Below are 26,911 nucleotides of genomic sequence, written 5' to 3'. Positions count from 1 at the left end.
CAAGCGTGGTGCTTAGAGACAGACCGAGAAGGTTTTCCATTTTGGCCATGGTACAAATGGAGGTCTAACCTTGACTTCGGATTGTCACCTTCCCTCCCATTTGTAGGACCTGAAACTTGCTTTGTGTGATCTCACACTTTGTCACAGACTAAGATGACATTACAAAGTTGGAGTTCCCAGACCCTTGGCATAGTTGCAGTCTATGGTGCATATTGCCCCATCTTGAGTATCAGCTTTTGAGGGAAAACCCCGGGTGATGAAGTTGGACCTCAGACTGGGAATCACAGAGCCTTTTCCCACTCTTTGGTTGAAACGAGCCCACCCAGGCTCGTTTAGGAAATGAGAAATTTAGGAACCTACTTCATAAGTCAAGGGGGTTTGGGATATGTTCCATTGTTCACATCCATTCAGCTACTTAAAATTCTAGGTCTGACCAGTGTTTGGTTTTCCAGCTTTTGAAACATTAGAACATAGAGAAAAGAAAAAGATCAACTAAAATCCCTTCATCCAGATGATCTCTGACAACATTTTGATATGTGTCATTCAAGACATTATTCTGATCTAAAGACGAACTGTAAATGTGTTTTCTTCCATAATAGAATTTTGTTTTATAGCAAATATTTTATTACCTGATTTTTAAAATTTAATGCATTATAAAATGTTTCACCATTTAAACAAATATTTTCTATATCATTTTAATTTATTATGTACCTCTAACATAGTATATATAATTATACTATATATTATATATATATAAAATGAAAATTTTAGGTTATTTCTTTTTTTATTTTTGTGACCATAAATAATTCTTTGATGACATCCTTATAAACTGCTTCGTCAATCCTAGCATTACAAGTGCTGAGTCTAAGTGTTTCTCGAATATTTAGAATTTGGATTGTTAGACAACTTTCTACCCAGAAAGGCATAAAGTTTTTCATTTCCTCCTACATTCAGCTGGAGTTTCACTCATTTTTAGAAATTTCTGACTATTTGGGGTGAAAGAGGGGAGTATTATCACCCTAGACTATCTCTTTAAAGATACACATTTTCTTTCATATTTAAGATATCCAAAATCAGATTGCATCTTGCAATAAACACCGACTCAACATTGTGTGATAGTTTAACCTGCAGTGTTTTTTTGCTTTCTTGCTAGCACATAAAGTAAGAGCATGCTGTCAAATCAGTGGCATCTTAGATTCAATACAATACAGTATAAAATCTAAGCAATTTTAAGTTTTGGCCCAACTCTCCTTGCCACCCACCAAGCTTCTGGGACCAGTTGCCCTTGCTAACCACTTCAAGTGTGCTCAAAATATGTAAATTCAATTCAACTTTCCTTCAAGTCACAGTGCATATGGCTCAGGGAATACAAAGGCGAACATGACACTGCTGAGAAAAACATAATTAGGAAGGTCACTGCATAAAAACCATGTAATGAATTTTACCTCCAAACCTTTGTGGAACCAGGCAGCACATAAATCAATAAAAACATTCTCTATATAGAAGCCAAAGAGACAGGAAATTTGGAGCATCCGCCCCAGGTGTTTGCTGCCTTTATGGATGCAGATGATCCAGAGTTCTTCTGAGCTTTTCCACGCAGCCATTCTTTTCTTGAGAGTTCAGTGCTGCCCACTCTCACCCAAAGGGTGTCTCCCCCCCTTACGCTTTCCACCTGGCCAACTCCTGCTCAGCCCTCAAAACTCTGTGCAGAGGTCACCTCCCTTGGGAAGTAGTTCTGGCTCCATCTCTCCCCTCCATTCTCACCTCCTGTCAGTAACGCTTCCAAGGTATTTAGTTTCCTCAACACCACATGTCATCGTAACTACCTTACACACCATCAGGAATGGGGGAATGGTACAGCTTAGCATTCAAAGCAGGTGAGAGGGGCTCAGCTCGACTCAAGCTCTGCCATGTGTTACCTGTCTATCCTCAGGCAAGTTACTAGGAACACTCTTCAATCTCCGTTTTCTTCCCTGCACACCAAAGTCAATATTGCCTGGTTCAAAGGGTTGTTTAGAGGATCAACTCTAATAAAATAGATGAAGCCCTTAGCACAGGTCCCGGCCATTGGGAAACATTGGAAAAAACATTGACTTACTGGCTGTCTGTCTCCCCTGGCCGACCAGTGACCATCAGGAGAACATGAAGTATGTCCTTTATCTCGATGGTCCCCCTGAACTGGCATGGAATAAATTCTCAGAACGGATGGTTTACAGAACTCCCCCAGATAAACCAAGCTCATGGCCGTAGGGACTAAACGAAAGGAGACTGCAGGCTTCTCCTTTTGGTTCATAAGAGCTTTGTGCTGTGCAAATGCCTTCCTACTGTCTATCAGTCTTTAGTCAGAGGTTTTGTTTGTTTGACACTAGTGGCGTAAAAAGCAATGGAAGAGAATGCAAACACCTCTATAGATTCTAAAATCATCTTTCTTTTAGAAACCATTCATAATAATGACTTCCTGGGTCGTCTTATCTTTTCCCTACTTACCAAGGGTCTTAAGGCTGATAACAAAAAGAAAACATCTCATGTGTTAGGGACACTTGCATGTGGTCATCAGGTCATTTCATTTGCTTCTCGTGTCCACTCAGAGGGGGATGTGATGGTAATTCGAGGATCTTATCAGGCAGCATGGATGACCAGGACAATGAGCGTTAATAGTGGATTGACCCAGTACAGTAATATTCTGCTGACTTCACTGCTCATATTGGGAAATCTTTGTTCTCTCGGAACTAAAGCTAAGAGTAATGTCTCATAAAGAATAAGTGAGCCATAGCTGGAAGTTACCCCACCCCAGAACGTCAACACATCTAGCCTTGTGATGCCGAAATGAGATACTATTCTTTTGTAGGAGGGCCATTGTGTTTGACCATCATAAAAAGAACAGCTATAGCTCCCCTTTATTGCCTACTCCCATCTGCCAAGCAGAGACCTGTTCCGATGGTTTAATTTTCCAAGCAATCCTGTGAAATAGGTATAGCCCACTCTACAGATAAGGAAAATGAGGCTTAGAAGGGAAATAACCTGTGTAAATTGCTGTGAAAGATCAGAAGTGTGAACCAGGCCCAGCTTTATCTGACTCTAAGCCTGTGCAGACCTCTCGAGTCAGGTCTGAAGTCCTCACGGCTTTAAGATGTGCTCCCTCCTCCAGCCAGGTCTTCTGCTCCCCCCTTCTGCACTTCACACATAAGGTGTACCAAACTTCTTTAGTTCCACCAACATACCTTTAGCATGTATGTTTTCCTCTTCTCCCTCCCCCTTTGCTTTCAATCCTTCTTTACCTGGCTCATAACTTCAAATATCAAGTGAAGTATCACTTCCTCAGGGAATTTATTTCCTAACACCTTAACACTATCCCCAATATTGTTCGTGGACCACTAAGCGCTCCCACAGCTGCCTGGCCTTCCTGGATGTTGTCGTGCGTCCTAGAGCGTAGTTAACATGGTGTAATTATCTTTGTCCTTCATTAGACTGTAAGGTAGATAAGAACCGGGTGAAAGGCTGTCTGGTTCACTGCCACATCATCAGTGCCTGGAATCTTGTAGAAGTTTAACACATAACAGTGGGACAAGAGAAGAAAATGATAAATGAACCAGCGGTAACCGGTAGCTTAGGAATGCATTACAGTGGGGCAGTGGTGCTTTCCCATCTATCCTTCCACACCAACGGCAAGGCCCGCCCTCTCCATCATTCTGCACCCAGGCCAGGCCTGTCTGTTTGCAGGCATTACCGACTAGCAGTCTGGTTCACCTTAATGACACGTCCAGCTCTTAAAAAAATATTTGTTTTCTTCTCTGATTTCTCTTTCAGCTTTGATGAAATAAGATCCATATTTCAAATATTTGACTTTAAAATTTGAGCTACAGTAAAACCTAGAAAAGTTGTCTGTACACACATTCCGTGAGGCCAAAAATCTCCCCCTGGTCACCCCCACACACGTACACACAATTTTCCCCCCTGACTTGTGAAAGATTAGCACTTCTAATTCCTCACAGGTCCTGTTTGTCGCAATAAGCCACAGGCTCTTAGTTTACATGTGTTTCATTTTGCTTCTGTTTGGGTGCTTAGAAATCTGCCCAAAGTAGAAATTTTAGAACGAAACAAAGCAGTCACTAATACCATCACAAGTATGGTTGATAATAGAGTTTTTTTTCCCTTTCATTTTTGCCCAAGAATCAGGTACCAGAGCCAAAGTGTTTATCTGATAGAGAATGAAAAAACAAAACAAAACAAAACAAAAAAAAAACTCTCAAATAATCATAAAAAGCCTTTGGATTTTTAAAAGGAATAATTAAGGTGAGGTTTGACCTGTTCACTAATCAGAGGATTAGGTCCCCAGAAGAGGGTCTTTGTGCTGTTCTACTTAACCAAAGAGAAACTTGGGCATTTATCCAGAGTTCTCCTCAAGGATCTAATATGTGAACTGAAAAAAAAAATCTTAGGAAGTAACTTTACAAGCAAACAGTTCATCCAATTGGAAACACATGGGATTATTTTCCAGTCCCTTTTACTTGAAATTTCAGCTGCTGAAGCAAAGGATATGTTTTCTAAATCAGAATTTTTCAAAGAGAAAACGGAATTAGTTACGATTCTGAGGTAGAATACAGTTAGCTGTAATTAAACCAGCATACACTGTGATTCCCACGTGAACGCTTTAACATGCATAATGCTGTTACAGGTAAAGAAACACCGTTTCTAGGCTGTCCTTCCAGAGTCAAGGCTGCTTTCGCCCTCCATCGTTGTAATACCTCTGATGGATTTAACTTTTCCTACCTACCCCTCCGAATGTGGTTCTCCTGATGCGCTTCGGCAGGAAGTGTCTCCTGGCAGCACCGGGTGGCTGGTTTTCCTTTTCTCACTGCTCCGTGACCTGCGTCACGATCAGGAGCATGAGGTTCATAGAGATCTTAGCTGGGAGGAAAGGAAGTGGCTGCCTGGACCGCTGCATTCTTCAGGCGCTTTGTGGCATCTGTCTAAAGATTTGATATCTTAGGTAATGCAACCGATACGTCAAAACCAGAATAGAATATGATGAAAGATAGTATGGGAAAAGTCACATATAATACATAGATGGCTAGGTCACTATGCTATACATCAGCTATACTTTAATAAAAAAAAAAAAAAAGCATGGAGGGGCAGGGTGATGGTTCAATAAGCTGTAACACACAAAAGGATCTGAATGGGAGAATCCTGATTCCCTGGAGATGGTTGTGAAATAATCTGAGGAAAACAATGGAGTGACATGGTGTGAAGAGTTCCTGAATGAGTGGGCGGAGCCAGTCTAAACAGTTGAGGACAGACCTGCCAAGGAAAGTCCAAAGAGTTTAGAGCTCTCCTGTTGCCTTGGGAAGAATGGCGAGAAATAGGGCGAATTGCTGCTAACAACCGTATCAGGATGAGCTGCTAGAGGTTAGAGAAAAGAGTTTGGATTGATCCATTCGCACCCATGTAGAAAATAAAATTCACACCCATGTGTGCACACCCAGGTACAAAACATACACAGAGGTGTTCACTCGCACATAGAAGCTCTTGTCTAGGTGACAGTCCACACTGAAGATTTGAGGAGGTAACTTTTTATGAGTCAGTCATTAAGCTAATGAAGCCATGTTTCTCATTCACAGTCAACTTTTAATTCATGGTCACACAAGCTAAGGAGGGAAGAGTGAAAACAGAATTCTCAAGCCTCACTTTGGACAATTCCAGTCCTTGCTACTACCCACCCAGGCTTTTTCCCCACACCTGCTACTGCGGAGCTGAAAGTGGCCTGAACTTTCTCCCCTATGCGTTCCCTCAGTGAGAGCTGCTAAGAGTAATGAAATGCCTGAAAAGGCAAGAACTTGAGAAGGAAGGAAGATGACATCTGGGTAAATCCCGGTAAGGCCAACGACACTTGCCTCTTTGAATCGGTGTCATTGGGTACCCTTGAGTGTGCTGAGATCCGTCGAGAAAATGATGCCTTTTTAGGAAGGAGAGGTGAAGGAGGGAATTTCTGAACATTTCCAAGGAGGCTTGATGTGAGTGAGCGAACATTCTTGTTAAGAAACTGTCTGAAGCTGCCTAGAGGTCAGCCATCCTCTCGCCTGCCTTTGCTGCTGTGGAGCAGGTAACAAACGGGCTGTGTGTGCGTTCAGGTACATTAAGGGAGGGAACAAAAGCAGGCCCACATAAAACAATGTCATCACATTGTCATTTGCCTGTGTGTTGTTGCACAAGATCTGGTTCAAGTTTCAGAGCTATCGCTTTCTTCTCCTTTTCACCAGCGTTATTGAGAAGAGCACCAACAAAGCAATGCTTGGCACAAAAGGGACAAAACTTTCCAGATAGATTGACAAGGTCAGATGAACACCAGTGAAAATTTATATTCAGTGGGCATGTGCCAGGGATTTTATGTCTGGAAGAGGACTTAATTACTGTGTGGTAAGCACCACATGCTCTTAGCTTTTACAAGTTAAAAGTCACGGCGTGTGGTGTTGGCCGAGCATTTTCCTGGGTGTTTAGTTAGACCTAGGAGAGGTGTCTCCACAAAGAGGGAGGGGGAGAAACAATACACAAAGGGGCTTTTTAGACTGAGAGAAATGCGTGTGGCTTTGACCAGAGTGAGAGCATTGAGGTCGGGAGAGACCACGATATCGTTGAGACCCAGCTATGGACCTTTGCTTTGGAGTTTTTCATTCATATTCATTGACCCTCTGGGTTGAGCATTCACCTTAACCCTCTGCCTCTTCTGTGGGTAGCAGAGAGCAAGAGTCACCACTCCTACCTGGAAACCTTTTCCAAACAGGCTGGTCAAATTCCCCCTGAATCCCAAGACTCTGATAACGGCCTGTCCCTTCCTGTCCAATCCCTCCAGAACCACTTCCCCTCCTTCCCCCTAAAGGGAGGGTCTTTGAGAGGTCACCCCCCAAATAAAGGCCCAGAAGTGGTGGTATTATTTAAAGCAATATAGGCATCGTTTCTACCCCAAACTCCCCATGGCCAGCCATGTGGAATTTTCGCCTAATCCTGACCAAGCCAAACTCATTTCTGACTTCACCCCTCTGTCCTCATTATTCCTTCTGCTGTGATGCTGTGTTTCTCCAGAGAGATTACGGCTTGTCTGGGTCCTCCCTGTTGAGGTCTCGGTGTAAGGGCCCCATCTCTGAAAAGGCTTCTGGACCATCCAGTCTAAAGCCACTCTCCATCTCTCTTTATCACGTTAGCCTGATTTAATTTCTTTATACTCCCATCATTGTTAGAAAGTGTTCATGGCTTACTTTACATGTTTCTAGTCTGTCTTTTGATTCTAGTATATCGATTCCTTGAGGCCAGGGTTTAATTTCTACTTTTTTATCTCCAGCATCTAGGGTAAAAACTGGCAGGTCATAGGCATTCAAATGGTTGTGTAGTTTAAAAAATAATGGACACTATTATATCATCTTATTTAATCCTCACCCAAGCTACCATCCCCATTTTACAGATTAAAGAGCTAAGGATTAGAGATACAAATAATTCTTATAAATGGCAGGGGCAAACTACAAACCCAGGTTTTTATCACCGGAGCCCACGTTCACAACTGCTACTCACTTTACTTATACAAGATAATATAGTAACCTTTTTTTGAAGTGTAAGGTTGTGTCACCAAAAAAGTGAAGACTTCCAGTTTCCAGAGCCACAGTTAGGAGCTTGAAGTTGCCATTCCACACTAATAATAAGTACGAAGCTGACAAAAAATCAATAACTCTTCTTCTTAGATCTGTAGGGAGGGAGGGCACAAGCCACACCGCTGCCCTGAAGATCAGAGACACAGACAGATGAATGCAAGCTACCTTAGCTTAACAGAAACTGCCTTGAGAACCAGTGTCCAGGTAAGAAAATCTGAGCAGTAATTGAATTGCTGGAGGCTCACTCTGGATAACTCTAGAGTTAAAAACTCCAAGGGAAACTTGTCTTAGAGGGGGTCACAATTTTGTAACATTTACCTCTAAGAAGTCAACTACATTTTCACAGTAAATTTCAGAGAAAAATCCCCTGTGGTTCCACAGAGTGAAGGGGAAAAGGGAGCATTTTGAAAGATGCCAGGGCCTGTTCTGCCTTTAAGGCCTTCCCTCATGCGGACTAGTTAACCACAGCCTAGTATACCGGGGTCTTATCAGCGCCTAACTGACCTAGAGGAAGGGAAATCCAACTCCAGCCCACTCTAGCTGCCCTGTCCCACTGAAAGGGAGAGAAAAAACTAAGAAACACCTATGAAGTTCACCATCCAGAAGTGTCGGCTCATTAAAAGACAGATACCTGATCATAGGATGCTAGAACCCTCCCCTCTCCTCCCATCTTTCCATTACATGACTAAAGGCCTGTTTCTAGCAGTGTCTTTTACCCAGTACCTTATGCCCAGCTACCAACAAAGAATTGCAAGATGTGCTAAAAACAGAAAGCACAATTTGAGGAGACAGATCAAGTATCAGAACCAGCTGTGGCAGGGAGGTTGAAATGATCAGAATGGCAGTTTAGATCGACTATGATTAATATGCTGTTAATGGCTCAAGAAGGTGACATGCAAGAACAGATGAATAATGTAAGCAGAGAGATGAAAATCCAAGAAAGGCTCCGAAAAAATGCTACACACACAAAAAAAACACTGTAACAGAGGTAAAGAATTTTTTGATGGGCTTATTAGAAGACTGGACACAGCCGAGGAGCGGTCTCTGTGCTAAAGTTATATTATTGGACTCCTGAAAACTGATAAGCAAAGAAAACAAAGACTGAAAAAAAAAACCAACAGAACAGAATATTCAAGGACAACTACAAAAGGGGTAACATAAGCATAGTGGGAATATCAAAAGAAGATAGAAAACAAAGAACAGAATATTTGAAATCATAATGACTTAGAACTTCCCGAAATTAATGTCAGACACCAAACCACAGATCCAGGAAGCCCAGAGAATAACAAGGTGGATAAATGCCCAAAACCCTACACCTAAGCATGTCATTTTCACACTGTAGAAAATCAAAGATAAAGTAATCCTGAAAGAAGCCAGAGAAAAATAAAATGAAGCCCATTGTCTGCCTGCAGATTTCTTAGAACTTTTAATATGTTAATATATCTCAGGACTTACCAAGATGAGAATATAATGTCCCATTTAGCTTTTTTTCAACCACCGATTCCTCTTTTTCATGATGGTTCTCTTGACATTTCTTTGAACTGTTTTACCCCTGAAGTTTTTTAGGGCACTGCTCTTACCTTCTATCCTTGTCTTCAAAAAGACCTACCTATATCAGAACTATTGATCCATCACTGACTCGTTCATTCGAGGGCTTTTTTTTAAATTAAAGTGTAGTTGATTTACAATGTTTCTTCAATTTCTGTTGTATAGCAAAGCGACCCAATCACACACACAATTCCCTGCCAACACCTTGATCTTGAACATGCAGCCTCTGAAACTGTGAAGAAATAAATTTGTGTTGTTTAAACAACAACAACAACAACAAAAAGATGGAGAAAGCCTAGCAGGGTGGAGAAGATTCCAGGTGGGAAATCAGGAATTCACTTTCAGGGCTGGTCACTTGGAAACGTCCTTAAGACTTCCAAGTGGAGATGATATGTAGGTAGCTGGAGTTTGGGAAAGAGATCTAGTCTAAAGATATAAATTTGAGAAGGGATTACGTAAGTCGATGGGATTTAAAATCATGAGAATGTAAGAAATCAAGGGAGTGAGTGCAGATGTCCAGAAGAAAAATCGAACCAAATTTCAGCCCAAATGAAAAAGGACACTAAGCCCAAAGCCTTGTGGGTGGAAGCAGAGAAGGTAGTTGAAGAATTATAAACTTCAGCTTTGGGTGCTTGAGTCAAGCAGTCTCATCTCCTAAACTATGTGGTGGTTGCCTGGAGTTCTGCTTGAAGAGGATTCTGGGGCCACGTCTAGGCTTAGTGGAAAATAGCAATTGACTAGTGATTCTGCTGCAGTTGTGCAAAGCTAGTAACAGCATGCAGGGCAGCATCAGATATTAGCCATTCTTTGCCTAAAGTTTAGGCCATGGTACTAAGAATTAAGCAAGTGGTGTCTGGAGAGTTCACTGAATGTTTTCAATTTATTGCAAGTCAGTTTATGTGGTTTAGCAGTAGCAGTATATAACTTGTTGCTAAAATTATCTTACATATGTAAGAAAGATTTTATTCCCCTTGAGCCATTAGCATGTAATGGGCTTAAGTATATAAAGGAGGAGCCATAAAAGAAGAATAAGATATGAAACAAGCAGAGTGATCTACATAATTTGGAGACTCAGCACACAAATGGGCAAAGTCAAAATCCAAGGCAGGGTCGAACTTTTAGCTGTCCACTCTGAGGAAATTGGGAAAATCCTTGAAGTTCTGGCTTAGGGCTTCTCTCATCTCATCCAACTTGTGGGTTCTGCCAAGGTAGAGAACTGCGTGATGACAAGCATCTTCTCTGCCAATGTTGAGGAGACTCAGCCAATTTGGAAACGGTGGGCAGAGTGCACACTCAGCAAAGCTGTCAATAGAAATGATTGTCTTGGGGGTCAGTGAGTGGGGGGGACCCCAAGTCTCATCAGCTGAGGCTGAAGTTGGGGGCAGGGACAGCATACCCCTAGCTGTGCCTGTGGAAATACACAGTGGACACTGACGTTGGCACAAGCCCTTCACACATTCTGCTTCATCCTAGGTCTGAGATGTGAGCAGAGAAGACTTGAAAGAGCCGAGCAGAAATTAAAACCCGGGGGGGGGGGGCTTAAAAACAGCCTGTACTTTAAGGGTGCTCCCCTCCCACAAAGAGATCCAACAGTAAAGGATGGAAAACTTAGCTGTTGGAGGTGTTTGAGCACAGCTGTAATCATTAGCTGACCACTAAGCTATATAGACCCAGGAGCAACCTCTGGCAAGCCAGATTTAAAAATAAAGCCCAGCAGAGGCCTTAGTAACTGGAGGGGGAACATTTCACAGATTAAGCCCAGGCAAGTTACTAAACAAACAAAACCAGCAACAGCCTCCAAGGGGAAAAAGACCCAGAATTCAGAGTAGCTATAGTATATTATCTGGAATGTTCTGATTTCAAGAAAATAAAATATTTTCTTTGTGGCCTGTACTCAGAAAAAAAAAGAAACAAGAAATTGTGGCCTGTACTCAGAAAAAAAAAAAAATCAGTTAATAAAAATTGTCTTTCAATGTTACTGGATATTAGCAGATAAAGACTTCAAAGCAACTTCTGCAAATATGTTTAAAGAACCAAAGGAAACTATATTTAAAGAATTAAAGGAAAGTGTGGCAACAATAGATGAACAAATGGAGATTCTCAATAAGGTTATCAAAATTATTTTAAAAGTACCAAGTGAAATTCTATAGCTTAAGAGTACAATCACTGTTAAAAAAAAAAAAAAATCAGTAAAGGGCTCTCAACAGCAGGTTTGAGAGACCAGAAGAAAGAATCACTGCACTATAAATCAATAGAAATTACTCAAACTGAAGAATAGAGAGAAAAAAGATTGAGGTAAAATTTACAGTGTCTCAGAAACTTGTACCTTGAAAGATCAAGCATAGCAACATCCATGGTTTGGGAGTCCCATAGGGAGAGAAGAGAAGGGGACAGGAAAATTATTTGAAAAAATAATGGTGTAAATCTTCCCAAATTTGATTTTTAAAAAGCATTACTCTACACATCTAAGAATTCCAAAGAAACCCCAAAATGATAAATATAGATTCAAACCTTAACATATTATAGTCAAATTGTTGTATGCCTAAACCAAAGAGAAAATCTTGAAAGCAGTGAGAGAAAAACAAATTATCTTATACAGACAAGCAATATAATTAACACCCAGTTTCTCATCCAAAACTGTGGAGGCCAGAGGCAGTAGAATAACGAATTCAGAGTGCACCAAGAAAAATGCTGTCAAACAAGAGTGCTGTAGTTGACAAAACTCTGATCCAAAAATGAAGGCAAGATAAAGACATTCTCAGATACATAAGGACTGAGTGAATTGGTTGCTAGCTGATCCTTCTTATAAGATGTACTTAAGAAAGGAAGTCCTTCAGAAAGATGCCAAAGAATGGCACAAATCCACAGGAAGAAATAAAGAATACTGCAAGTAAGTACTATGTGGGTTGGTCTAAGAGATTCCATAATATATTTTTTCTCATATTTCCTCAACTTCTTTAAATGTCAGAAGATTGAATGAAACAATATTAACGCTGTATTGTTGAGTTTATAATGCATGTAGCTTTAATAAATAGGATGATGATAGCACAGAGAAGGTAAGAGGGAATGGAATTATATTGAAGAAAATTTACTATGTTTTCCAGAATCACATTAGTTTTCATATAAAGAAGGCTGTGATGAATTAAAATGCGTATCACAATCCCCCTGCGAAAATAACCCCCCAAGTAGAGTAAATCCACACAAGAATTATAAAGCCACACTAAAAGTATTTGTTCAATACCAAGGCAGTCAAAGAGGAACAGATAATCAAAAAAAAAGAGAAGAGACATACAGAAAATCAAAGGCAGATCTTTGGCAAAATTTCTGTTCATTTTGCCCTTGTAGGATTTTAGTAGAGGGAAGTGAAGATCCAGAACAAGCAGGACGGCCAACCCAAATTGTGAACTGAGGTCGACATGAAAATTCAGAGTCCCTTGTTGAAAACTTCAAGGTGGTGACAGCAGATTATTATGGTAATCAAGGGGCCCTTCTCAGTAAAGGGCCAGGGTGAGCATGCACATTGCTCACCCATGAAGCTGACCCTAAGAGCCAGAGGTTACCATATGCCATTTTGTCTCTCTCAGTAAACCTCCTTGGGCAACTCCTTTCCTTCTGTTCCAGGCTCCTCTGCTGTCTTCTCCTTTTCTGTCCTTATATCCATGTTCTCCTGCGTTTGGGGGGGACCCATCTTTCACAACTAGAAATCTGAGATGGGATCTGAGCTGTCACACCTAAGGCAGCTGGGATTCCACTTTGCTTCAGTTTTGGGTTAAAACCTCAAAGTCCCTTATTTGTACTGACTTTATAGTTTTCAGGGGCAGTTGCTGTTGTAAGCATGGGGGGGGGGGGCTCTCAGAGAAGAGCATCATTTTCTTAAGTAACTGATATTTATTAATTCACCTGAAATCAGTTTATATATATGAAACCCCAGGGGGTCTGTGCAGGACTGGGCTGGGGTGAGCTGATGTGCTTGTTAGGGCAGCCATTGCTTCTTGGTCCAGTTGCACAGTGATCTCATCACGCCTTCACAATTAGGCTTTATGACTGCCACAGAAAGCCTTTACAAGAACGTGGTTCCCTAGTGCCAGGCATGCTAGAGAGCACTCTGTGAGATCACAGCCCTAAATCATGCAGGCCAATTCTACTCAGGCTTTCACGGGGAATATCTGGCTGCTTACATTTTGTGATAAGCTATGGTCCCCTATGGTCCAGACAACTGTCAGACTTGCTGTTCTGAAACAAAAGTAAGTGAATATTATGATGAGCATGAAACAATCAAAGTTGTTCCCCGTATAGCATATCAACTTTTCAGTTGCAAGTCGGGAAAAAACTGGCTCAAAACAGGCTTGAGAGAGAGAGAGAGACGGAGAGAGAGAGAAAGAGAATTCAGACTCTCCTATAGGTGAAAAATGTGGAAATAGTCCAAGCTCTGGAGCAAGGCTTAAGGAGCTCAGCCACGTCCATTTTTCCACTTTTCTTCTTGGTCTTCTTTCGTATTTAATTTGGTTCTAAGATTCAATTCGTAGCTCCAGCATGACTTCCCCTACCTTCTGGATCTTTCTGGTTTTACAGAAATGTCAAGCAAGGAGAGAGAGAGAATTTCTTTCCTGGGAGCTCTTTGAGCCAGGAAGCATTTTTCCAGTAGCCCCAGCAAACACCTCCTTGTTTCTCACTGGCTTGAACTTCGGTCTTGACCTAATCACCAGGGCAAGACCGATGGGAGGTGCTGATTGGCTTAGACCAATCAGAGTTCTGTCCTAGGGCTGAGTGGGGTGTGCTTCCTCCAAGCACGTGGGCTGCATTGTAGAAGTGTTGATAGAGAGAGCGTTAGGGTTAGGTGCCGAGAGGGTTCAACAGGCAAAAGCGCTTGGCCCTCACCAATGGGAAACACTGACTATTGTGAAGTCAGTGGCCACCCGATCCTGAGCTGGTGACATGGTGACATGTGAGTGTAGAGCCCAGGATGATGAAGAGAGCTGGGCGGAGGTGCCGAGAACACTGGGCTGCCTCCGACCCTCCAGCTTGCCGCCCAACATGTGAGTAACACCAACACAAATGAAAAGCCATCGCATGTGCCCCATTGTGAATGTCATCCCTGCAGACACTGAGCTGGGAGGTAGAGTCCCGGAGAGGTGTTTATTTTCTGATGTTAAAAAGGTAAGGGGAGCTTTTATTGACATTTTTGGATATCCGGTACTAATAATTGCCCTTAACATTATGCACAGCTGGGAAATATTTACAGGAAAGGGAAAACTGCAAAGATACAACTTTTAACTACCAAGGAGATGCAGGAGTGAGTTGATACTAAGATATGCATTTATTTCACTAACACAGATCTGAGTCTACTGCGTACTTGGCCCTGAACTTCTCCCTGTATAGGGAATGGCCAGGTTAGTGCAGGGATTCAGAACACAGGCTCTGAAATCTTTCAGACCTAGAAATGAATCCCAGCTCTGTCCCTCAGCCTCTCTGAGCCTCAGTTTTCTCCTGTGTGTAAAGTGAGGCGGTACCGACCTCAGGCAGCTCCTGTGAATATTAAATGGCCAGAAGTATGTAAATTAAAGTTAAATAAATTCCCAAGTGGTGTATTAATCACAGCTGTTAGTTGCTGTTATGGTCATTATCGATGCACTTGAAGACTAGTAATGTGTGACTTCTGTTCTTGAGATGCCTGCCTAGGAGAGGCAATGTGAACTGTGTGCAGATAATGAATGTCAGAAAAGAATTAGAGATGAGATGACGTACAAGTTTGCAGGAAGATGAAATTTCTCCTCTGCATCAGGTGCAGAGGCATTTTACTTGCAGAAGCTTGAGGGATCACGTTTAACTTAGAGCCACCTTTCGGGTCCTTTCTCTTATGTCTTTTGAGGAAACCAAATCCGAAGTGTCAGTGCAAAGGCTACCTGAGTAACGCTGACACGCGTGTAAGAGTTCACTCTCTCCAGAGAGGGCCAGGTGCCAGATGCCTCAGCTGTCTGTGTGGCCTCACACGGGAGACAGGACGGCTGCGGCCTGTCCTCGTGGCAAAAGGAGGAGCTGCTTGATTCATGGCTTAGTCGGGACTATTAGATTCTACTCCCCAGGGCATTTGATAATCTGTTTAACTGAGCATGGCCATTTGTCTTGTTTGCTGACTACTTAGCAGATGGATTTGTGATTTTGGTAATTATTCCATGAACGTTAATAAGACATGATATCTTTCATTAATTAGTACTTCGTGGGGCTTGATTTTCAAAAGAGCAAAAACTAGATGACTTGCAAGTATTAATGAGTCACAGGTACTCGTTTCGCAAGGTGAGCATTCGGAAGACAGTCACTCTCGGATGCTTTTCCTCTCTGGAATTTTCACTCGGGAACAGAGACCAGAGACATTGGATTGCACTCCGCACCCTCGAAAAGGCTAGTTTGGTCTCTGCTCAGCCAGAAACTGCTCAATTTAGAGAAGTGCTCCTTGACACATTGTCCATTTTAATTCTCTCCAAAGAGGTTTTGGTGTTCAAAGGATAAAGTGCTCCCCGAGAATCTAAGTTACGCCCGAAGAGTAATTTTCTAATAGAATGAAGTGAGATTTGGAAATGCTTTTCAGAGGTAGATGGGCACTGCTGATTAGTCATTCCTCCACCCCCACACTCACACACACATGCATGCGTGTACACACACACCATAATTGGACACAGTGGTGTGCCAGAGGCTGGGAGTAGATCAGTAGAAGTTTCATCCTGCTCTGAGGCTCTTTCTCTCTCTTCCCTTCACACACGCACTCACGCACACGCACACCAGCAGGCCATCATGAAAAGTCATTTCCTGGTAGGGCTGGCAGTGGCGCAGGGATGGAGCAAACAACAGCATCTCTTCTGGGGAAACTCTAATAGGAAGTATTTCCAAACAAAGCAATCGGGGGGCAGCCTGTCCGTGCCCTCCCTGGAGAACTTTTTTAATGACTCCTGGGGGTTACAGTTTGCTTTCAAGATCCAGATGCCTGTGGGGCTTTGAACTGTCTGCAAGTGCCATGGTTGACAGCTCCAGCAGACCCTTCCTGAGCACCCGCTGTGTGCCTCACGTGGCAGTGGGCCGGTGAGGGCTGGCTAGTGCACGGGAAAGGGATCCTGTGCTACAGGGGGTTACAGCCCATGAGACCAGTTATTACAGGAACAGATGTGACACCCACTTATTTTTGCACTGAACTCTGACCAGCATATAGACTCAAAGGAGGAAACTGCTCATTTCTCCATCCAGCTACCTTTTTAAGAACTCAAACCCTAATAATTACTGTAACTTTCCACTATGAGGGGCTGATTCAGTGCCACACGTTATGCCAAACCTTGTACATGCATTTTCTCACCTATTCCTCACAACAACAACAACAAAAAACCCTTAGAAGGTATATTTATAAGCCCAGGTTATAGATGAGTAAATTCATGATATGATATTAACTTATGGAAGGTCCCATACGTGTTAGGTTGCAGAGCTGTGTCACAAACTGCCATCATATACAAACTGGTCTGACAGTGTTGAATATCAGTGGCTATTTTTCTTATCACCAACCACAATATTGGAACTTTTCAGCTTTTTTTAGTCTTTTGAGTTGCTCTTCTGGCAGAATCTACATATTAAACATTGGGCTTTTCCCCTGACCACATAACAGGAATCTGGAAATATCGGTTTGCTGTCCATGGGGACATCTTTATAAACTGTGTCCACTTGGGGCAGGTTCATCTCTCAGCAATACCCTGTAAAAGAGTGTGTACGAACAGGTTTGGCTGCTGCCCCACAGAGGTGGTGGGTGTCATCCGTGGAAAAGGTGCAAATGCTGCTGCATGTCTCAGCTGGGTGGTCCTTGCTTTGGCTCTGCCTTTGTTGCCTGGGCAACCTCTCTCAGAATGTGAGAACCTCTTTTCTCCATGTAGATCTGTGTGAAGGACTAAAAGTTATAGCTATAGTTGCCTTTTATCCACCCCCACATAGTTGAGAGACAGAAGCAGTATTTGGAGAAAGTGCATTGTCATCCCAGAGTGCAAAAAGAGTCAAAATTATCCTGTTTCTTACAGTTAGCTCTGAAATCAGATGGGAGAAAGATCATCTCCCCAAGTCCTAGCAGCTCTTTCTACTCAATGCTTCTCTAAAACAAAGATTTTACAGTAATTGTCTATTTTTTCTGTTAGTGCCAGAGGAAACTTTGAGAAGGCAATGCTATAGAATGATGTTTGTTGTTGAACATCAGTTGGAGAATCAGTCTCGAGTTTAAACCTTGGCGTCACCATTTGGCAACAGTGTATCTTTGGCAAGTTGTTTAACCCTCTTAACCTGTTTCCTCATCTATGCATCGGAAATGCTCACGTGTAGATTTTGCATATACTCATTGATTTTCATTCATGTATTCAGGGTCTCCTCATGTGATGGGCATTCAGCAGGATGGTAGGAAAACATCTGTGAATGAGAAGGCATGGTGCCCACCAGTCTTCACAAAGGTTAAATCTGCCAGGAAAGGTACATATATAATGTCACTACAGGTTTGGCGTTATCAGAAAGGAAGTGGAATGAGTCATGGAACAAACAACAAGGAACCCAACCTGGTTTAGTGAGAATGAGAGACAGGCTTCCCCAAGAAAAGGATATTTAGGATGTGAGAGTTTGAGTTAGCCAGGTGAGGAGTGACAGAAATGTGATTACAAGGGAACGTATTTGAAGGCCCATAGACAAGAGAGAGCAACAACACTCAGGAAGAACCAAAAAGCATCTGACTGCAGATGAGCAGGCCCTCCGAGTGAGGTGCAGAGGGGTCAGGCCCTCCGAGTGAGGTGCAGAGGGGTCAGGCCATCCGAGTGAGGTGCAGAGGGGTCAGATAAGGTTGAAAGACAGGTGAAAGTCAATGGACTCCAAAGACGTGGATTTTATCCTAAAGGAGATGGGAGGTCCTTAAGGGGGTTAAGGGGAGTGACATGTAGAGGGAATTAATACCCCCAGGGGCTTAGCCTGCCATGGTTCTCTGCCGCCTCTCAATAAACGGTGGGTCGTGCCATCTTCTTCGGCTTCCTCCTCTATCACACTATTACCAACTCCAGTGAAAAGGGAAACAGTCCCGCCATGGACTACGGAAAGGGACTTCAAGTCGTCATCTTTTATGGGGCAAACGTGTTAACTCTGAAAAGCAGGGAAAGCCATGCCCAACCACACGCAGGAGGAAGCCCAAGGGCAAAACCCTCTTCCTGTCTATTCTTCCCCGGTTCTCTGCCCCTTGGCCTTGCTCCCTCCTCCGTAAATTCACATGCTTCTTAAGGGATGAAGTCATCATTCTTTCTGGCAGTTCTGTCATCTTCCTACGGTTTCTTTGCTGGAACCCAAATACAAAAATACAGGTGGGCTGGATCATGTGTTTTCAAGAAAAGGCAAAGGGCTGCGGGTAGGGGTGGGGGTTCCTCTCACACGCAGAGTATGAGATAGCACCTGTGGAAAGCATGGGTTGGTTGCAAAGTAACACAGATTTGTGTGCATTTGAGATCAATAACCTTTGTTTTGACTGAAGGGAGATGTCCCATTGCTTGGCACTTTCCAGTTAAATACTTTGCATCCTCAGATAGCAAATATCATGGCAGGGCTTGGTGAAAGATGAAGAATGATGAAACTTAACAGTTCCAATTTCATTAGAATGTTCACTTCCCTTGTCCTTTGATCTTGCTACATGTGGGATACGAAGTAAGATTGGGCTAAAGGATTTATATGGGTGAGGCTGGCAGTCACTATGAATTGGGAACCAGGAGACCGATCCTTCTTGTTCATAGAAGAATGTGAAGGGACCAAGCGGCTTAGGTTTTGAAACCAACTCTGCCATGAATTGTGTCCTGGGAATAATTCTAAACCTCTCTATAAACAAGGATCCTATCTGTAAAATGAATTTCTTAGTTGCACGCAGAATAATTGGCAACAACCAATGTGCAGGACCGTTGTTTCTCTGACTCTGAAGAATGTTGTACAAGGAATGACCCTGCCCCAGGCACCTACAGGCGCTTGGTGAGAAAAACACACAGATTACGACGGTCCCGTCTGGGAGAGCAGGGATCAAAGGGTGGCAACAGAAAACAACGCCACAGTCACTCAGGCGAATGAAGGCTGTAGGTTTAACAGTGGCTCGTGGGCTCGTAATCAAACCAGTCTGGCTTAGAATACTGACTCTGCCACATACGAGCCGTGTGCATTCATTCATTTATCTGTATGTCTTAGATGCCAATCACACGCCAAATAGTGGCTTTGGCTGTGGGGGCACAACAGCAAGAAGGACAGAGGAAGAAGAACAAAGGGTCGTTCTCTGCCAAGTGTGCGTATTTGTAATCATTAGATTAATTACATATATGATGAGACCATATTATACCCTCAGAGAGATAGAACCTTCTCTCAGCGGTCAAAAAAATAGGGAACATCTGGCTAGAATTTCCTTTTTTTCTTCTTCTGGGTTGGAAAGAATTTAAATGACTCAGATACCTTTTTAAAAATATTAACCCTTGGCATCTTTTGGTTGTGGATGTTGTGGTGTTCATAATAGATATTGGAGCACCAACTACGGGCCAGATGCTGCATGAGGCACCTTCAAGTGAGTAAAAGTGTTGATTTCCTTTAAAGGTATTATCCTAGGGCACTGTCCTCGGGGAGCTTTCAGTGGGAAACACAGCTGGTTCCACAGTGAGAGTCATGTGTCTGACAAGTCCGGTTTCTAAAAGAAAGCCTTCTTCACCACCCTGGGAGGGCGGGCAAGAGGCCTCTGGGGTAAGACGGTGTCCGTTTTCGTCAAAGCGTTTCATTGCAAAAAGGGATGGGAAGAGAAAGAGGCAGTAACAGTGTTGAGAGAGAGGTTTCCTTTGTTTGTTGTTTTTGTTAATAGTTTTTAAATATTCACCAGGAGGAGACAAGCACAAGAATTGGGGCCCAAGGGATGGAGCCAACAGTAGTTGATTTTTTTTCTGTAGTGGCTCAGAACATAGCAAAATACACAGACCAAACAAAATGACATACTGTCTGGGCAGAAAGGGGCAAAGGGCAGTGCATCAACGAGAAGGTCACTAAGGAATCATAATGACCAGAGGATACGCCTTCTCTAAGTCTGCACCCGGACATGACAACTAAACTCAGGGTAAAGGAACATCAGCTTCCTTAAAGCCTGGGGTGCCGAAAGCGTGGAAACTGTTAGGAAGAAACAGTGGTGGGGGAAGTGGTAGGTGTTGTGTGTGTGGGTGTAGGGTAACTTTGTACTGAGAGGGTGGGAGAGGAAAGAGGTCAACGAATGAGAGGGAGATAGGCATGCAAATGGCTGTGGGAAGGATGTTTTCAGCTGAATGCCAGGCTAAGCAATTTGGATTTTATTCTAAGCACACAGGGAAGACATGGGAGGATTTTAAGTAGAACAGCATGATCTGCTGCACATTTTTAAAAATGTGATGCTCTAGCTACTTGGCAGAATAGGCCAGGGGGAAAAGTAGGGGCAGGAAGACCAGGGAGAAGCTGGGAGCTTTCTCATGGAAGTGATGGTGATGGTGGCAGTGAAGATAGATGAGGACACATTGGAGAGCTACGTGGAGAGCAGAACCACAGGACTTGCTGATGACATAGATTTGGAGGAAAGGAAAAGAGGGAAGAGTAAATGACCCCTTGAACGTAAGCTCTGGAATGGGTCCATTTTTACTGGGACATCCACATAAAAAATGGCCTTTGTGGAAGCCACTGTTGATTCTAAGGCCTGTATAAGACGCTTTTGAGCTAACGAGGGACTTGAGGTGCCCGGATCCCAAACAGTACCACACAAGATATTCCACCTCCTGCTGGGTCTCTTTGGAGTTCCTATTTGGGCTCCCAGATCTGCTTTCCACATCATGTTGTGGCCAAAGAAGGTGGCCTTGTTCATAAAACCCAAACCTATAATGTGTATTCACCAGCACGTGACCTCTATGTGCCAATGTCCCTATCCACTGATGTTCAATCCTTAACTCAAGGCCAAGTGGGCCAGCAACATGTTATTTTTGCAAAAACAACAGCTTTATTACCCTATTTGGATGTCTAATTGGTTCTCAGCTTTGGAGTACTTACTTTAGCAGGTTACACCCTGAGATCAGATTTGGAGACTATTGTGAACACGTCCTAAAGATGGGAGGCACCAGATTTGAGCAATGGCACCAGGAAAACTTAGAGATCATTATCGTTTGCCTGTGCCCTTTATACAGGTTATAATGAGGCACGAGGATGCAGTCCTGTGGGACGGTTGAGCCAACTGTCACCACCCTCATCCCTGCCCCCAAAGGACTCTGCGGATGGCCTCCTCTGAGCCCCAGTTATACAAGCTCGACGGATGCAAACCATGCGGCTCCGTTTGCATTTCTTCTTGCTCACCGTAGAAGGCCCTCTTTGGGGGAAAGAGAAAATGTACTGCAATAGATCTTGAAAAGTATTGTAACACTCCAAAGGTCAATATTGGTTTGAAATGATTGCATCATTTTCTGAAATAATGATTTGTGTGAGGAATGTCATGAATTATAATTAATTTACATATGCATTAAAGCCCACTCTCAAAGAAATCCTCTTCTCTCTTTCAAAGATTGGAAATTAAATATTTATACTTGTTGTGATTTCCTATATACATAGTTAATATTGCCGCTCAAAGCCACCTGCTCTCCACCATAAGTCATTTTCTCTGTTGACTCTTCATAACCCATAGATTTGGAGTTGTGTGAGCCCCAACTGACAATCCTACCAGAGACTGTGTGTATGGAGAGGAGAAAGCTCCATGCTAGTTCCATTTCAGTAGAATATAGGATGTAGATAATCTCATCGCTCTGAGGATCCCTTCTTACAATTTAATTCATTCAAGGATTTAAGAGTTTAGTCCTTAAATTTGACTTATTGAGTGGTAACCGAAATATATTTCTTGTATTCACTGGCGATTATGGCCAAGTTCCTCAAATTCTCCCTGTCTCAATTCAGTTTCATCTTTTCAAAATAGAGATTATCACATAAATCAATCCTACCTGCCCTGTGGGATCTTTGAGTAAATGGTAAATAAGAGATGGGGAGGAGAAAGGAATTGTTTTAATGTGACAAATTTAGAAAAATCCTTGAAAACCACACGTCAGAAAACTGAGAGTTCTTGAATGCAAGGAGAATTTCAGTCTTCCCGAAATCACATATGAGCCTCTATTTCTTTTCATTCTAACTGACCAGAGAACTTCCTTGAATGTTTCTGTCTTGGGCGTAGGGCTAGTTTAGGCTAAAATGACCAGTCACTCAAATGGGAAACCGGAAGCCCCAAGAATTTTTCCCTCTCTTTCTTGAGCACAAGCCCTCCTCCTTCAGGCCAGATGCACACGAGGGTCCCTTTGGCAAAGCACCCATCCTCTTCTTCCACCTTCCTGTGTAATGATAACAAAAACAAGCCTTTTATTTAGCATCATCTTGTTTCAAGTACTTGACTCTCTCTGTGCTTCTCAACTCATAGTAAATGGTCAATTGCAACCAAATATAAACTCAGTCTTGCTTCTCAGACATCTTCCGCTCTCAACAGGCAGTCTCCTCAGGACCACTGCATCACAAGAGTGGCCTGGAATGAAGCACTAGGCAAGAATCTACTGCAAGGCTGAGCACGTGGCATTTGGAGCAACATTCCCTGCATGTTACAGGAGAGCTTCTTGGATCCAGATAAGATTTAAACACACCAGCATAGAATCCCCTAAAAGGCATAGGATCTGTCTTTTTTCCTATTTACATTTCCATACCAGTGTAGCACTTGGTGCACTGGAGGTTGGTAATGAACAAATAAGTGAAGGAATGAATGAACAAGTGGATAGTTGAAAGGGAGTTCCTGCTGCGGCACAGGCGGTTAAGGATCTGGCATTGTCTCTGTGGCAGCGCAAGTCACTGCTGTGGTGCGGATTTGACCCCTGGCCTAGTTTTGCCACAGCTGTGGTGTAGCTACAGCCACAGCTCAGATTAAATCCCCAGCCAGAGAACTTCTATATGCCATGGGTGCAACCATAAAAAAATTTTTTTTCCTCTCTTTTTTTCTAGTTTTTTTCCTAGTTTTATTGAGGTATAATTGCCATATGTCACTAAGTTTTATGCATACAGCTTGATGGTTTGACTTACATGTATTGGGATGTGATGACCGCAGTACGTTCAGCTAACATACATCGTCTCACATAGAAACAATTTAAAGAAAAGAAAGAAGAATAGGAGGACAAAATTTAATTTAAAAAGAATTTTTGAAAGAATTTCCAAATGAACACTTGGCTGCCCTCTTCATTGTTGGCCCTTCATAAAAATGAAAGTATTTGTGATGAAAGATTAAATTTCATATTCAGCTTCAAATTGTAAATAGCTAGACCTGGCTGCAATAAATTCGAAGAATGAAAATTGATAAAATATAGGACTCAGCCCCTGGAACGGACCATCTCAACCTTATTCAGGAGATGAGAAAGAATGAGTCAAATATTTAAAAAGTAAACAGGTTTTTCCCATTAATTTTAAACCAACAGAATGAAAATTAAATCTTCTAGCTGCAATTAGATAAATGGATGTCAATCAGTTGGGAAACTGCTAAAGAAATTAGCCATGAGGTTGGTCCTTAATCTGTTTGGGCTTTTTGTGTGTGGTGGGGGAGGGGGGATGGTAGACATATAATCTGTTATCAGCACAGGTATGATTGAATTATTAATAACATTCTGCAAGGCCACCTAGAAACCAGAGCTTGGGGACTCTTAAATCTATTCTAATTGAAACAGAGAATCATCAGATTGGAAAAGACTGACTCTCCTCAAGATATGTCACAGCATGTGACACGGAGGACACGTGGGGCTTGCCACACGGTGGCAGCTGCAAGCTGACCTTTTGGCAAATTTAATCTGCAAATGGGTTCTGGTTTAAGACAGTTAATGCTTTCCATGATTAAGGGGGCTTTCTTCTACATTTTGGAAAACCTGGTTAAACTACTTCAAGCCAGGGTGTTATGCAGATTCTCTAACTCGCAGGAAGATTAGGGGTGCAAATAAATCAAATTTTAAAGTGAAAGGTTTTACTGACCTCTTAAGAGGACCGTAATAGGTGCATGATTATGAGGAAAGTGCTCCCAGATCCTCAGGATAGGAACAGGGTCACATTGTCATTCCTTGAAGTGTTCTGAAGTTAGAATAGCAATCCAGAAATACCCCCGATGCTAATGAAGTGCGTTCCAGAACTGCTCACGCTCACAATAAGCTGTTAGCTCTTCCCTTTGGTTTTAATGGGGGGAGGATGAACGCAGCCTCCCGGGACCTTGAGTAAGTCACTTAATCGCTCAGTGTAAATTTCTATTGTGGGAACAGATGATGGTTAGAAACAGCTGGGGTCACCGACCCTGCTGCTTCCTGCGACCTCCCACCCCCCCCCACCCCCCGCTTGCCCCCAAGGGACCTCCTCTCCCACTATGACTTCTCCCTGGACCATCTGCTTTCTCTGTGGTTGATGGTCTCCAGGAGCTGCTCTCAAAGAGCTCAACGTGAACCTAGGAGGTTAGGAGCGCGAGTTTTCCGTCGAGGTCCGGCCCTTGCGCGTGTACCTGGACGTGTTCCCCCTGCGCGAGACGGCCAGCTTCCTCTCTAGAACGTGGGAACAGTATCAACCTTACAGGGCGGAACCTTCTAAGCTCAGGTCACAGAGCGCCAATGCCAAAAGAAATACCTAACAATCCCTCAAGTAATTGGTCGGAACCACTTAATATGTATTTACGTCCAAAAAATTTAGTAGCATTTTAAAGGTAATAGACCTACAGAGAGAAAAAAAAAAATGTATTTAACTCTTTAGTAACAAGTTCTTGCTAATGGGATGTGTGCGTCTGCGGGTTGTGACAGTTTCTCGAAACTGGGAATCAGATTCGCTCTTCCACGTTGATTTTAGCACCATACTTAACAGCTGAAAATAGAGTTCTTGGAAGATGTGATATGGAGCCCAATTTAATGTTCACACTGTGATCTACCTCAAGCTAATAGTTTTCCTGGTGTCTAACAGATGTGTTTCTGTTTTAAGTCTGCCACAGCACCCCATGAGTTTGCTCTGACGCCATGGGGTGCCTCATATCGCTTGGGTACCATGGTTTTAGGGATCATATAGATTGATTTCCAAGGACAAAATGTGGGAATGGTACAGCAAGAACTTGAGTCTGGGCATGTTCATAAAACATACCTTCTGCTCTTCTGAGCTACAGAGATCCCTCTATGGTCATTATTTATAAGGAAGGATGAATTTCTTTTTTTCTTTCTTTTTTTTTTTTTTTTAAACTTTTTAGGGCTGCACTCATGATATATGGAGGTCCCAGGCTAGGAGTCAGATTTAGCTACAACTGCTGGCCTACACCACAGCCACAGCAATGCGGGATCTGAGCCATATCTGCAAACTACACCACAGCGCACAGCAACGTCAGATCCTTAACCCACTGAGCGAGGCCAGGGATTGAACCTGCAACCTCATGGTTCTTAGATTTGTTTCCGCTGCGCCGCGACGGGAGCTCCATATGTTTTTCCTCCTAGGGAATTCAGTGCTGCCAACCCCTGGTGAGCCAGTCTGAATGCCTAACCAAGTGCTACCTACTCTGGGGGTGACATATGCCCCAAGAACCTCACGAGTGGTTAGAGACAGGATAAACATGTATGAAACAATAGGAAACAACTCATAATTGCTAAGTAACATGGTAGCACAAAATTTCAAAGAAGTGGACAATGAAAGTGACGTGGGAGAAGGAAGGAAGTGAGGGGGACTTGACAAGCCAGCGCTTAGAGAGGGCCAGGGAGGAGGGCGCTCCTGAGTAAGGGGAGTGGGTAGTCATGAGGCTGGTGCTTGCCTACCACAGCCAGGGAGAGGATGTTCCCAGCCACCTTGCCCTCAGCACCTTCTCCCACGTTGGGGAGACCAGACAGCACGAGGGGCTGCTGTGAGTTTGGCAGTCGGTACTGACGTTAACTCCACAAGCATCCTTTCACTATCTGCTCCATGAACATCTCTGTGATGGGAATGTAAGCCAACTTTTGACAACCCTAATATAGGAAATTCTCATTTTGAGCATTTCCAGGAGAAACTCGGGGAGAAAGTTGTGCCTGAGCTGGGCCTTCAGGAAAGGGTGTGTTGAGGGCCTAATGTATATAGTCTCAGTGGTCCACCAACTCCCTGGTACAAAAAAAATGCAGCTTTATTTCTCAATTTTACTTTCCACCTTACAAATGCCAGAGGATGTGGTTTTGCTTTCTGGAGTTATACTGATAATTGAGGATGTCAGTGTGGAATTTCACTCACACCCAACCCTCCTTCACCTTCGCCCTCCCTATCCAGAACAGCATCCCTGCTCTACCTCTGTCCACACAGGACCAGCCGAAAGGTAGCTCACCTTTTCTGGTCTCCTCTACTGGCCTCTGTCTCTGTGGAGCCCTCTTCCAGATAGAACTCATCTTGTTCCTGCTCCCGATGTGATTTATTTGTCCCTGTCAGGTAAAATTTATCTTGTCCTTCCCAGGTATAATTCAACTTATCCTCTAGTCCAGGTGTATCGAATCCTGTACCTTCAGGTGTAATGCATCCTGGCTGCTCTATCCTGATGGCTCCTCTTTGATGTGGATTATCCTTTTTGTTTTAATCTCTCCTATGAAGTATAGTTAGCCCATGACATTTTGCTAATTTTAAGTGTACAATTCAAGAAGGTTTGACAAGGACATATAGTCATGTAACCA

The 26,911-nt window shown here is 43.0% G+C and overlaps 1 protein-coding gene across 13 annotated transcripts in view; it reads left to right on the top strand.

Moving 5' to 3' along the window:
• The window catches only part of PPP2R2B (protein phosphatase 2 regulatory subunit Bbeta), a 474,608-nt gene that overhangs the window by 125,680 nt on the left and 322,017 nt on the right, over positions 1 to 26,911 (top strand). The window contains exon 1 of one of the 13 annotated variants that reach the window (XM_085009656.1): positions 13,288 to 13,429. The exons of 11 other annotated variants lie outside the window; for them this stretch is intronic. The gene's annotated coding sequence lies outside the window, so the exon portion shown is untranslated. Of the gene's footprint in view, positions 1 to 13,287; positions 13,430 to 14,117; positions 14,343 to 26,911 lie in introns of those variants that run through there. One more of the 13 variants, XM_021080871.2, reaches the window with a different exon arrangement.

This window comes from Sus scrofa, chromosome 2 (genome assembly GCF_054392235.1).
Source record: "Sus scrofa isolate SSC_HxYL_T2T_F1_AM1 chromosome 2, Sscrofa_HxYL_maternal_Yorkshire_Landrace_v2.0, whole genome shotgun sequence".
NCBI classification, from domain to species: Eukaryota; Metazoa; Chordata; class Mammalia; order Artiodactyla; family Suidae; genus Sus; species Sus scrofa.
The sequence above is the reverse complement of the archived record's forward strand: the minus strand, read 5'-3'. Positions and strand labels throughout refer to the sequence as shown.